Genomic DNA, 12,773 nt, shown 5'->3' on the forward strand with positions numbered 1-12,773 from the left:
CGGGCTGAGTCAGCAGGGACCGTCCTCCACACACCCCTGCTCCCGCTTCAGCCCTAGACATCCCTCTGGAGAAAGCCCTACCCTGACTCCCTGGGGCCACAATAAAATCTGAGCTATCTTGGCTGGGACTTAAGGCCATTCGGGCTCTATCTCCTATTGACCCCTCTGGCTGTCCCTCTCCTCTCCCCCCACCACCCTTGCCTCCTGCACTCCAATCCAAAGCTTCTCGAGGCTTCCCTGACTCCCCTAAGACTTTGCCTCTGCTCTTTCCCTGCCAGGAGTGCTCACTTCGACCTGGTGGGCTTGTCCTGCAAGCTGTGTTGTAGAAAGCCTTTCCTGGGCCCATACCCCCCAGATCGGGCTGGAGTCACTCTGTCCCCACAGCGTCCTGGGCTCTCTTCTGTTACAGGACTGATCACAACTGATTGTGCATCTTGTTTTTTTTTGGGGGGGGGGTGCGGTAGGGACTATGTCAGCTTCATCCCTGTGGTCTCTGAGCCAGCACCAGACCCTGCACACAGTAGGAGTTCAGCAAATGTTAGTGGAGGAAGGGAGCCTGGTGGGCAGGCTGCTGGTGCATCCCTGCATCCTTCCCTAGCCTCCCTCTCTCCCTTCCTTTCGAGGCTAACCACAAACACTCAAATTCCTGATGTAAGGATTCATTTAGGGCTCATTTATCATGGAGATCATCAGCTCCTGCCACAAAGCTGCTCTCCGATATGCCCAGAAGCTGAGTGACATTTTCTGAGCCCCAGCCAAGCTGGCCTCTCGGACCCAACAATCTGCTACAAATTTAGAATTCCCAGAGGGTGGGGTACAGCTCCACTTGGCCCCTGGAAACCCAAGTGTCAACGCCCTTCGCTCTGTCCAACACACTTCATGGAGGGCTTGTCCCCATTTGTCAGGTGCAGAGACTGAGGCCCTGGTGGGGAGAGGCTGAGCCCAGTCTGGGGCTCACACCCTGCAGGGATGGCCTCGCACAGGATGGAGGTAGAACAGAAATGAAGAAGAAGATGGTGAGGAAGGAAGTTATCACATGACACTCATCTCTCCTTGTTCCTCTTGTGAACCCCACCCCCCAGCAGAGGAAAAGCCAGATGGGTCCAAGGCTTGTTGTGAAATTTTCCGAACAGAGCTTGATGTAATCTTTAATTAAAACGTGAATGTGGGCCATGGGACTCATTCCACAAAATTGTCCAAAGCAGGAACCTTAAGGGATTATTGCATTGACTTCTATCTGGTCCCCTGCCCCATCTACAGATGGGAAAACCGAGGTTGGGGGGGGCAATACAGGCGTAGTGAGGAACAGTGATTTTATTTTATTTTTTTTTAATATTTTATTTATTTATTTGACAGGCAGATATCACAAGTAGGCAGAGAGGCAGGCAGAGAGATGGGGGGAAGCAGGCTCCCTGCTGAGCAGAGGAACGCTACCGGCACCCCTCCCCACCCCGAGCCCCAGCCACCACTCTCTGCCCTTAAACACCTGCCTCCTCTCCTCCGAAACCTTGCATGGCTTCTCTTGCTGGGTATGGTGGGTATTGGCAGCCATGCCTGGCTTCCCGCTAGACAAGGAGCTCGGTAAGGGTAGAGGGCCCATTCCATTGCCCCGCCCAGGGCCTGGCACAGAGACATACCCACTAACTGTCCATCTGATGAAGACATGAGGGTCCAGCAAGAGGAGATGAAGCATCCTGAAGCCATGCTGTGTCTTTTGGTGAAGATGAGCCTCTAGGGGGTAGTTGTGAAATCGAAGGACCCAGGGTTGTTGAAACTGCTGTTCCCAGAATCTCGGCTCTCCTCCCTAAAAATGTAAGCAGCTTGCCGTGAGTCAGCTTCAGCCAGGAACGACTTACCTATGAGCTGGCTGTTTTCTTCTAAAAACAGTAACGTTGATATGTAAGAATGGGAAAGGGTGTTAGGTACCATCTGTTGCACAGTAATGCCTCATTGTGTCTGGAACCTGGGTCAGAGGATTGGGAGTTAATATTTATTGAACACCGGACACTTGTGCTACTTCATTTTATAACTCAAATTCAAAGCAACCCTCTGGGACTGGCCCTGGAAATGTCCCCATTTTACAAGTGATGAAACTGAGGCTTGGGGATGTTCAGTAACTTGCCAAGGTCAACACACGCTCTAAGTGGTAGAGTGGGGATCTGTCTGTTTCCAAAGCCTGTGTTCTCTCCTCTGCTCTCTGCAGCTTCCTTTTGTGAGCGCTTCCGCAAAGCTGAACTTGGATAACTGAAGTTGACCTTTAAAGTATACAACTTGCCTTGGATCAATCATCTCTGCGGAAACAAGCTCCCATATTGGCTTTCACACTGCCCGGCCTTCTTCTCTGGGGAATGTCCACTGCTACTTTAAGGCAGTGGAGTTCCAGCCTTGGCGTCAGAATCCCCACCCCCCAGAGATTCTGATTAATTGGTTTACACATGGAGCTCTGAGTGTCAGTGGTTTCAGAGCACCCCAGATTTTTTTTAAAGATTTTATTTATTTATTTGACAGAAAGAGAGAGATGGCGAGAGAGGGAACACAAGCAGGGGGAGCGGGAGAGGGAGAAGCAGGCTTCCTGCAGAGCACAGTGTCCAACGTGGGGTTCCATCCCAGGACCCTGGGATCCTAACCTGAGCTAAAGACAGACACTTAACGACTTAGCCACCCAGGCGGGCCCCCCCATCCCAGATTATTCTGATGCATAGCAGGGTTGACAGCTTTGCTTTCAGTTTTTCTTGAGGACCAGTCATTCCATCTAGCCTGTGTGTTGGGCCCTATATACTGATAGTGATTTCTCAGGTTGTGATGGGCATTTAAAGACCTTGTGTTAGCTTCTTCTAGTATACCCTTTCTCTTGGGACCAAACTTCCCAATGAGCTATGTCACTGCTGTCCTCAGATTCCCTCTTTTCATTTCTATCTTGGAATCCATTGAGAATTCCTAGGCCAAACAGAGCAGAACGGCCCACAGGCCCTACCTGCAAGGCCTATGGGGCTCCGTTAGAAGTTTTCCAGACTTTTCCTTCCTCCCAGGTTTCTTCCACACAGGTGACAGGGAACTCTCTAATGTGTGAGCAGCTGCATATTTAATCTGACTCTTAGTTAAGCATGCCCGAAGCACCTACGATGTGCTGGGTCACAAACTAGGTGCTAACAAGCCACGGTGTCATTTGGTTATGAACACAGAGGCTGCGTCCTCTGTCTGGAAACCCTCCTAGATGGTGAGGAGTCCTCTGAGGACCTACAGCCTCCTAGACCTACCAACCTCATGACCTTCACCCATCTGGCTAAGGTGGGGTTGGGGTGTCAGCATCTGTCTGTCTCAGAGAACTCTAAGCTCTGTGGGCAGGGACTGATCAGTGAACCCGAGTAGGCACTCCGGGCATGCCTGTTAAATAGAACCCTCATAGCAGCTGGAACCAAATGGCATGGGAGCACAGGCAAGGCAAGTGAATCCTGACAAGAAAGCAAGCGCCAGGGAATCTGGGAAGGCTTCCTGGAGGAGGTGGCATTGAGCTAGGCTTTAAAAGACCAAAGACCCAGGGTGGAACAAGTTGAAGAGCAAGCTCTTGCTTACTAGGATTGAAGTCCGGGAAGATTGGTGGAATTATACTTCAGACTGCCAGAAGCCAGAAGCTTCCATGGAAGTCTGGGCAACAGTTCTGGGTAAGAATTTCTCTTTGCTCACTCTTCTGGATGAGCAGAGCCTGAGGATGCCCTGTTGCCCTCTTCTTGTGCTACTTCAGGCTCTTCCTAGGAAGCCCCACCCACTGTATCAGCAGAAAGGACACCGAGTTCCCAAGGCCTGGGCGGGTGCCAGGCCCCACTGCTGACTCGCCCCTATGGCAGCTGAGAAGATGGAACAGGGCTCCCACATAAGCCGAGCCCTCAAAGCTTCCCAACACATTCCCAAGTGTACATCACCGTCCCTGTTCTGTTACCCAGGGAGAACAGTGCCCCTCCCCCAACTCCCTAGAGCCTCAGTGTCCCCGTACGTAAGTGAGGAAGACAGGGGACCCAAGGTTCCCAAGCCTTGCATGGTCCAGGGCTCTGGGATACCCGGGAGCAAACACTGTGCCTGCCTCCCTGGGGGAAGCTGGGGGCAGGGGATGCAACTTCTGTGACCCCAAGACTGCCCCAGAGACAGAGTCGTGTTGTCGCCAAGACCAGAAGGATTTGCTTTGTGCCAGTTTCTCGGGCTTCACTCTCCTTCATTTCTTCTTGCCAGCTCCATCTGTGTGGACCCCTCTCCTTTCCCATTTCCACGAGTGGGAACGTGCCCCTGCTACCCAGCATTTAAAGGGGCTGAATTCTCCTAGCTTTCCTACCTCGCCCCGGCACATGTGCCCACTTGGGCAACACTAGTACCACTGTCCTACCAGTATGTCTGCTACTAGTACTTCTACTACTATTGCTGTCACTGTTTACCAGTACAACTAGTACTTCTACTGCTAGTAACACCACGGGTACTTCTACCGCGACTATTGGTACTATTACTTCCTCTTACCCACACTGCAACAATTGTACCAATTCTCCTGCTGCGACTACCAGTACTAGGACCTCTAACTACTACTACCACTAGTACTTCTGCTGGTAGTCCTTCTACTATGACTCCTCCTATTACTTCTACTCCCACCAGCACTACTATGGCTACTTGTGGTATTTATGCTATTATACTGCTGTTCCTCCAACAAGGAATATATTGGCTGATCCTTCTAATAGCAGCAGGCATTACGAATCACAATGTGCCAAGGACTGAGCTGTCGCGATCCACTGGTGTCATCTAATCGTCGCAATAGACTTCTGCAGTAGTCATATTCTCCCTGTTTCATGGATGGAGAATCTGAGGCTTGCAAAGGCTAAGTAACTTGGGACAGGAAGAGACCGAAGCAGGTTTTTGACTGACAACCTGACCATGGAGCCCACGCTTGGCTACTCTCCCCTTCTCTCCTTTGTCTGGTTGTCTGGTTGTCTGGTTTTACATCCTCGGCTTGTCTTGAGTCCTCAGGAAAAGATTCCCTAAAGTCGAAGACGGGAAGAAGACCTAAGCAGTGAGAGATGTCTATAATGCCATGAGCGATGTACACAGTAGGTGCTCGATATGTATGTTGTTTGAGTTAATTGGATCCTAACAATGGATCCATTGGAGGCAGGGACAAGGACCCAGATTACAGTTGGGGAAATTGAGGCTCTCAGAAGTGCTATGGTCTATCCAGTGGTAGAGCTGGGGCCAGCCACTAGAACTGTCTTTTCATGACCTTGAATACCACAGGAACCTGCTCCCCCAAACCACGAACTCTTCTATGTGCGTTGTGATTACACTTTACAATTTACAGTTACAATTCATTTAATTCTCCTGACAACCCTCGGAGAGGGTGATCAACTCCATTTAAAAAAAAAAAAAAGATTTTATTTATTTATTTGAGAGAGAGAGAGAGAGTGCAAACAAGGGGAGGGATGGAGGGAGAGGCAGAGAGAGAATCTTAAGCAGGCTCTTCCCCAAGCGCAGAGCCGGACGCGGGGCTCGATCTCATGACTGTGAGATCATGACTTAAGCCAAAATCAAGAGTCAGATGCTTAACTGACTGAGCCACCCAGGTGCCCCAACTCCATTCTATAGATTTAAAAAAATTGAGGCTCAAATTGCTAAGATAGCTTTTGAAAGGCTCCTCAGCTTTTGAAAGGGACTCAGTGGCAAATCTAAGATTTGAACCAATTTGGCATCCCCCCTCCCCAGCCACAGCCTGAGAGAAGGGGCCTCCCAGCTGGAAGAATCCAAAAAGGCCTCTCTGGGACAGGCCTCCTGCCCCACTCCACCCAGCCACCTCGGCCCCTGTGGTGGGCGAGCCCACAGCCCCCAGGGGTGGAGAGCACTGGTTATTTCCAACCTGGTACTTAAGGGCTGGCCAGGGAGTGGGGTGTGGGCTGGCCAGAGGACTACATACTTCCAAAAGGGTCTGGTCTTTGGCTGCTGAGAGCGAGGCAGGGGGTCAAGGATCTGTCCAAGCCACCTAGGCTAGCCAAAGCTGGGCGGGTGTCTCAGGAGAGGGCAGGCCACCCCCTCCTCAAAAAGGTATGATGTAGGTAGCCAAGATGCACAGTCAGATCATTCAATCCCCTCCAGCTCAGCTGACCCTGTCCGGGCCATGGCCCAGGCAGAGTGAGGCACTACCCGTGCTGCTCCCAAGAGATAGTAAGAGCAGGCAGCTCTCTTGATAGGGGTTTGGAGCAGCCACAGGAGGTTGAAAATCAGGTAAGAGCAAACACATTATGCTACGAGCACCTACTTTGTGCCATCCTCCCCTCCCACATCTGCAAGGTAGAAATTACCACCCCACATACCCCTCTCCCTCTCATACGAGGAATGCTATTGCCACACTGACCTCCTTTCAAAGCATTAAATATTTGCTGCTTCAGGACCTTTGCACATACTGCTCCTGCTGCCAGGAGTGCCTTTCCTTTAGCTCCTCACATGACTAGCTACTCTGTTTTCAGATTTCAATTCAAAAAATCACCTTTCAATGATGTCTTTCCCGACTCCTCTAACAGTTTCTCCCCCAGCCCCGTACACACACCTTTTCTCTGTCACCCTCTTCTGTTTCCTTTCCAGTATTTTGTGGTTTTTTTAGAAATGTATTTTTTGATTGTGTCTCTCCCCTCTGGGGTCAAGGGCAAGGTCTGTTTTATTGACCATCATGTCCTGAGCACCAGCAGAGGATCTGACACCTAGAATAAAGCTTTATCCCATGAACAAATGAAAGGGAGAGGAGGGCACTCGCCTGCACCCCACTGTACCATCAGCGTTGGAACTCAGCCCTGCCTTGCTGCAAAGGCGCTTCCATGTCCTCTGTGAGCATGCGCAGTGATGACGCCACGCTCCCTCCAATTTCCTCCTCGGCCCAGAGGCATGTCCCTCACGCAGGCACCCAGAGCCTTCTCCAACTGTCCACACACGTCCTCCTGTTTCTGCTGGCCTGTCTCTGGAGGACAGGGGCTCACCCCATCCATTGGGACATTCAGAGCTCCCTTCCGAAGCCCTGTGACCTTCTGAACAACGGAGTGGACTGTTCCTCGCAATGTCTCATAGGCCGAGGAGGATGAATTTCTGCCATTAGCAGGAGCCTGCAGACTCGGACAATGTACTTTTCTGTTTATTCACTTCTTTCCTGAGCACCCACCATGGGCCACGTCTGGGGTCACAAAGCACAGAGCCACACAGCCCTGGTTTGCCTACTCGAGGATGGGCAAGGCCTGTGACGGCCCTGATGGTTGGGGAGTTGGTGGGGGGAGTCACGTGCCGCACGTCGGCTGCTTCTGGAACCTTCTCGTGCTCCCGCATCAGCCCCGGAATCTCTAGACACAGATTCGAGGACGGTCGATCTGGGCAGAGTCTGCCCTTCTCACCAGCTCTCAGCGGGGGACGCTGCAGCTGCTGCTGGCGCATGGGCCAGGCTTTGAGCGGTGAGGTGTGGACCCGATGAACAAAGAAGGCCAGGGAGGCCCAGAGTGAATAAGGGACTTGCCCAGGGTCACCCAGCCAGGCAGCAGGGGCTGAGAAGGGAACGTCCAACTCCCTGGGCCAGGACTCTGGAATTCACGGTGCAGGCTGGGCTCAGTGTGCCTTTGTGAGGCCCAGCATACCTGAGCTCACCCGGGCCGCCCGCCCCGGCCCGTGAATAGCGGGCCTCTTTCCTTCCTGCACCCAGCCAGCCGGGCGGGTGCACACCCACGACCGCCCCCTCCCCTGCACACACACTCACACACACTCACACACCCCCGGCCGGCCAGGCTGCCCTCCCTGTTTGGGGAAAGTCAACAAGAGCATTTGAAAAGTCTTTCTGTGTGGAGCATCTGTTTGTATAGGGGGAGGAAACGCAGAGCTGGCCAATAGGTAGAAATATTAATGAAGCTTGTTATAAAGGGCCCATTCACGGCTCTCCGAGTAAATAGGGCTCTTGTCGGGCTGCCACGTTATCTGCCAAGTTCAAGAATGTGGTTTGAAAAAATAGAATTTAAAGGGGTGAGGTGGAGCCTTATAAATGGCCGGCCTGCCGGAGCTGGGGCCGAGTCCAGAAGGAGCCTGCGGGAGGGGGCTGGGGCGGGGGGCGCCGCGGAGTGGGGCAGGGGGCTGCTCAGGGAGAAGGGCAGCGGGGAGGAGCTGGGCTCAGAGAGAGTCCCGGCCACCAGTGCAGAAGGCCAGGTGCCCTCCCTTCCTCCCTTGGTTTCTGGCCCAGGGCTTGCAATGCCTCAATTTGGCCCCCAACTCGGTGCTGGGGGTCAGGAGCAGAGCGAGGCTGAGGGGCTGGTTAGTCGCAACGTACCCTAACTCCTCCAGGAATGTGGCCCCTTGGGGTGCTTGTAATGGGGTCTCTGCAGGAGGAGGAGGCACACAGTACTGGTCCCCAAAGTTCAGCCTCCCCTCAGCTGCTAAGCTCTGTTTTGCGAATTGTTACCCAAGGGAACATGAGAAAGAGCACAAGAGCCTGAGGTGGCCAACCCACCCATTTCACACAGGGCAGACTGTGTGCCCTGAGAAGGAGGGCGACCCACCCAAGGTCACTCAGCAAGTCTTCGGCAGAATTGGGACTGGCTGCCACCGGTTTCTTGTTGGAGCAGGACCCCAGGACGGAGCACGGCGCCCACACCGAGGAGGCACCCTGGCCATGTCACATTCACCATCTTATTTTTAGCCCTGGACTGAAAGCAACTTAGAAGCGAGGGTCCTGCCTTGAGCCAGTTTGCCCCTGGCCAGTTGGGTGGCCTCCGGCAGGTGGCTTTGACTCTTGAAGCCACACCTTCTCTTTCCATTGTAAAATGGGATCATCAAGACCAGCTCCTCCCATTGAGAAGACTCAGCGAGAGGATGTTGGTGAGGTGCCCAGCGCTGTGCCAGGCCCTTTGTGGGTGGCCGAGGAGCAGCGGCTATGGGATTTCTTTTTCTGTCCCAGCCTGTGGCACAGGGAAGGGTCTCCAGAAAGACTGTTCCCTGGGCTCTCGGTGTCAGAGGGTGATTTCTGCTTGGGTCCTAGAAGTCTGGCCTCTGTGGAGGGTTGTAGGAAGCTGGTAAATTGGGGGTCAGGGGCCTTTGCCACAGATGGCGTTAGATGGCACTGTCACACGTGTGTGTGACCTATCGCAAGGGTCTGTGAAAAGGGCCTGCTGGAAGCTGTGGCCAGCAGCTGACCTTCCACTTGCTCCCCAGATGGCTGCTCAGAATCTGCCTGTCAGACAAGGGTTAACGCATGTGTGGGGAGAACATTGACATTGGCTTTTCTTTGCAAATAAAAAAAGGGGGAAAATTCCTATAAAGCAGAAAGGAAATAATCAATGCAAAAACTAGATGGAAAAATTTTTTAAATGGCTCTGCCAGGAGCTTGCTGTGTGACTTTGAACAGTGGGGACTTGAAGAGATTTGGAAAGAGGAAGTCGGCAGCATCCCTTTAAGGGAAGGTGGTGTTGGGTATGGTCACAAGCACAGTGGTTGGAGCTCACAGACCAGGGTTCAAACCTAGGCTCCGCTCCTCGCTGGCTGTGTGACCTTGGGCAAATGATGGCCCTCTCTGGGCTTCCATTTCTTTGATCTGTCCAAGAAAAGAGAAGAGAGAGTTAAAGTGTGTGAAGGCCCTGGCACATTGTGGATGCTCATTAAATGTCCATTTCCTTTCCTCTTTGGGCCTCTTGGCAGGCTGAGGGGAAGTGTCTGACAGGTCTCACTAGCCAGACCCGAGAGAGACACAGCTCGGCAGGCCTCGGCGCCTGCATAGGCACTCAGCAGCCTGATGGCGACTGTGTCTGCACAGCCTCTAACTGTTTGCAAAGCATTTGCCGGCTCACCACTGGGGCCTCTTAAGAATCCCGTGAGGTGACTGGGGTGGTGTTCATTACCCATGGCACCAAGACTGGCAGAGGGTAAGGGACTTGAACCCAGCGCTCTTAGGGTCCAAATCTGTGTTCAGTTCTTCACTCTTTCAGCAAATATTGGTTCAGGGTTTGTTATGTGCTGAGCACTGTGCTGAGCATGGGGGATACAATAGTGAGTAAAAATAGACACAGATGATGGATGGATGAATGGATGGATGGAAGATGGATGCATGGATGGATGCATGGAGGATGGGTAGATGATGGATGGATGGATGATTGATCAATTGATGGATGACGGATGAGTGGATGGGTGACAGATGGTTGGATGGATGGATGATTGATTGATCAAATGATGGATGTTGGATAGATGTATGGAAGATGGATAGATGGATGGATGGATAGATGGCTAGATGATGGATGGATGGCTGGATGGATGAATGATGAATGAATGGATGGATGGATGGATGGATGGATAGATGGATGGATGGACGAGTAAATGAAGGAATAATGAAAAGTTTCTTGAGGGCAGCCCCATGTCTATTCTTTCCATCCAATACTGAAGACAGTTCCTGGCACAGAGGAGGTACTAACACTTGCCATACCATGTCTCCTTTATGGTGTGGACTCAAGAACCAGACTACCTCTCTACATAACTCTCTAGCTATGTGACTGGGGGCAAGTTATTTAACCTCTGAGTGCCTCGGTTTCCTCTTTTGTAAAATAAGTCCCAGACAGTACTTTATAGGGTGTTGTGAGGATTAAATGAGCTGATCCATGAAAAGCCCTTTGAACAGGTCTGTGTCTCCCTAGTGCATTGTAAATACCAAACAAGCATTGTTTTCCTAGATCCACTTCCAAACTGCACCATCTTCTGAAAAGGGTGATAAGCCCACTGAAGGCAGGGCTGTGGGTGCCCTATCTGGAGTGTCTCCTGGTAAAAAATATCTGTTAATGGTGTGGTCTCAGAGATAGGAAGACCTTGAATCTAAAGCCGGGTCTGAGAGTCGGGGTGCACATACCACTGGGGCCAAGGGCAGAGCTGACTTCTGGTTGAGGGAGGCAGGACAGCAGAATGGTCAGACCTTTGGGCTGGGAGGTGAGAGGTCGCATTTCTATTCTGGCCCATGGGGCCCGGCCTTCTATGAGCCCAGGTCTCCCCAGTTACACATCGAGGGAGATAATCTTCTGTGAACCATTCAAGGCCCAGTCTGAGGAAACATGAATCAGGCTATCTTCGGCTCCTCGTCCTTAATTTTCCTTTCTTTGAACGGATTTTTCCGGCTCGGAAAAACTGAGCCTTTGCTAGCCTTGGAACACACACATGCTCTCTCTCCCCGCCGAAATGCTGTGTCAGCGTCAGCTACTGGTTGAGGATGGCACCAGATGGAGCTCTCATTAACGCCCCCGAGCAGTGGCTCAGGGTCCCCCCGGGTCACCTCCCCAGAGCACACAGGCCAAGCTTTCTCTCTGAGGGCTGCCTACAGTCCCACCTTGTCCCAGCCCTGCGATTTTTAGGAGCCAGTGGTTGACACAAGTGCCCGCCCGGCGTGGGCTCGTGGGCCCGTGGGCTCAGCCTGATGCCAAGAGCCACAGAAACATCTCCCGCCTGCCTGCCCCTCACTCTGTAAGTGAGTCACTGGGGTTTGGAGTGGGCCACCCTGGGGGTGGCTCCTTGTTGGAATAAGACAGTCACCCTCAAACAGAGCAGGCAAAGATGGCATGCCAAACCCTTCACTTGGCAAGGCTTCTGCCCAGAGGGCACCAAGACTTCTCCCTTCAGCCAAGGAATCGCAAGCACTCGGGCTGGCATGGCCATCTGGGAGCCTTGAGCCCAACTCCCCCAGGTGGAGAGAGGGAGACGGAGCCATAGCCAAGGAGGGACGCTGAGGAAGCCATGGTCAAGGGCAGAGCTAAAACCATGGACACCAGGTTCACGGATATCTCATGCTCCCCTCTGGTCCTTTTGCTCATGGAAAGGGAGCTGCTGCTTCAGCCGAGCCCTGGCTGGTCCTCTGGGAGCCAGGTGTGGGCTTGCACATCTAACCTTCAGGACAGACTCCTGGGTCTCCTGAACTTCTAGGCCAGCCAGTCCGATGGCCCTTTTGGGTGACAGGAAGAGAAAGAGATGGCATATAGGAGAAAGCCTGGGGTTTTGCAGTTGGGCACACTTGGCCATCTTGGCTCTCTCCGTTACTATCTGGATGATCACAGGTCAGTTACTTAACCTCTCTGAGCCTCAGTGCTCTGATATGTCCAACGAGATAGTATTATCATCTACGTGGGCATATACATTTGTCTGGGGAGAGTTCCAGTGTTTCATCACATTCATATAAAAATCCAACACCCTGTGGGCTGAAGTCCAGGCTCTTGATCGGCACTCAAGGCTCTCCCCAGGGTGGCCCCAGCTGAAACTCTAGGTCTCAGCGTCTGCCCCTTCTTGCCCACCCTCACTCCACCTCCACTGGAGAGGCCCAAAGTTCAGCCCAAATAGTCCCCTTGCAATTGTTCTTGCTGAGATAACTTTCCTCATCTCCTCTCGTGGAAGTTTTCCTGGTCTGGCCCTTTCCCAGTCCCTACAACATTACCGTGGCCCTTCCTTTGCCATCTTTCTCACAGTCATCCTGTCCTCCTCACCCTGTAGCTCTTATGGGGCTCAGACTCTGTGGACTCTTGCCTGGACAGTTGCAGTAGCCTCTTGTCCATTGCCCTGCCCTCCCCTCCCCAGGGCCAACCCCGCTATGACACTCTCCTCCCCCAGGTCTGTTACCTCCACTCACCTGAGCTGGATGACAGGGCAGAGGGGAGACTGTGAAGACAGAAGGGGAGGGAGAGGAAGAGAGACAGAAACGAAGAGAAACAGGGCCTTGCACAACAGAGAGAGAGATGCAGAGTCAGAGCAAAGGAGGGGCGGATGCA

Source organism: Lontra canadensis, unplaced genomic scaffold, assembly GCF_010015895.1.
Source record: "Lontra canadensis isolate GAN:19392208 unplaced genomic scaffold, GSC_riverotter_1.0 scaffold30, whole genome shotgun sequence".
NCBI classification, from domain to species: Eukaryota; Metazoa; Chordata; class Mammalia; order Carnivora; family Mustelidae; genus Lontra; species Lontra canadensis.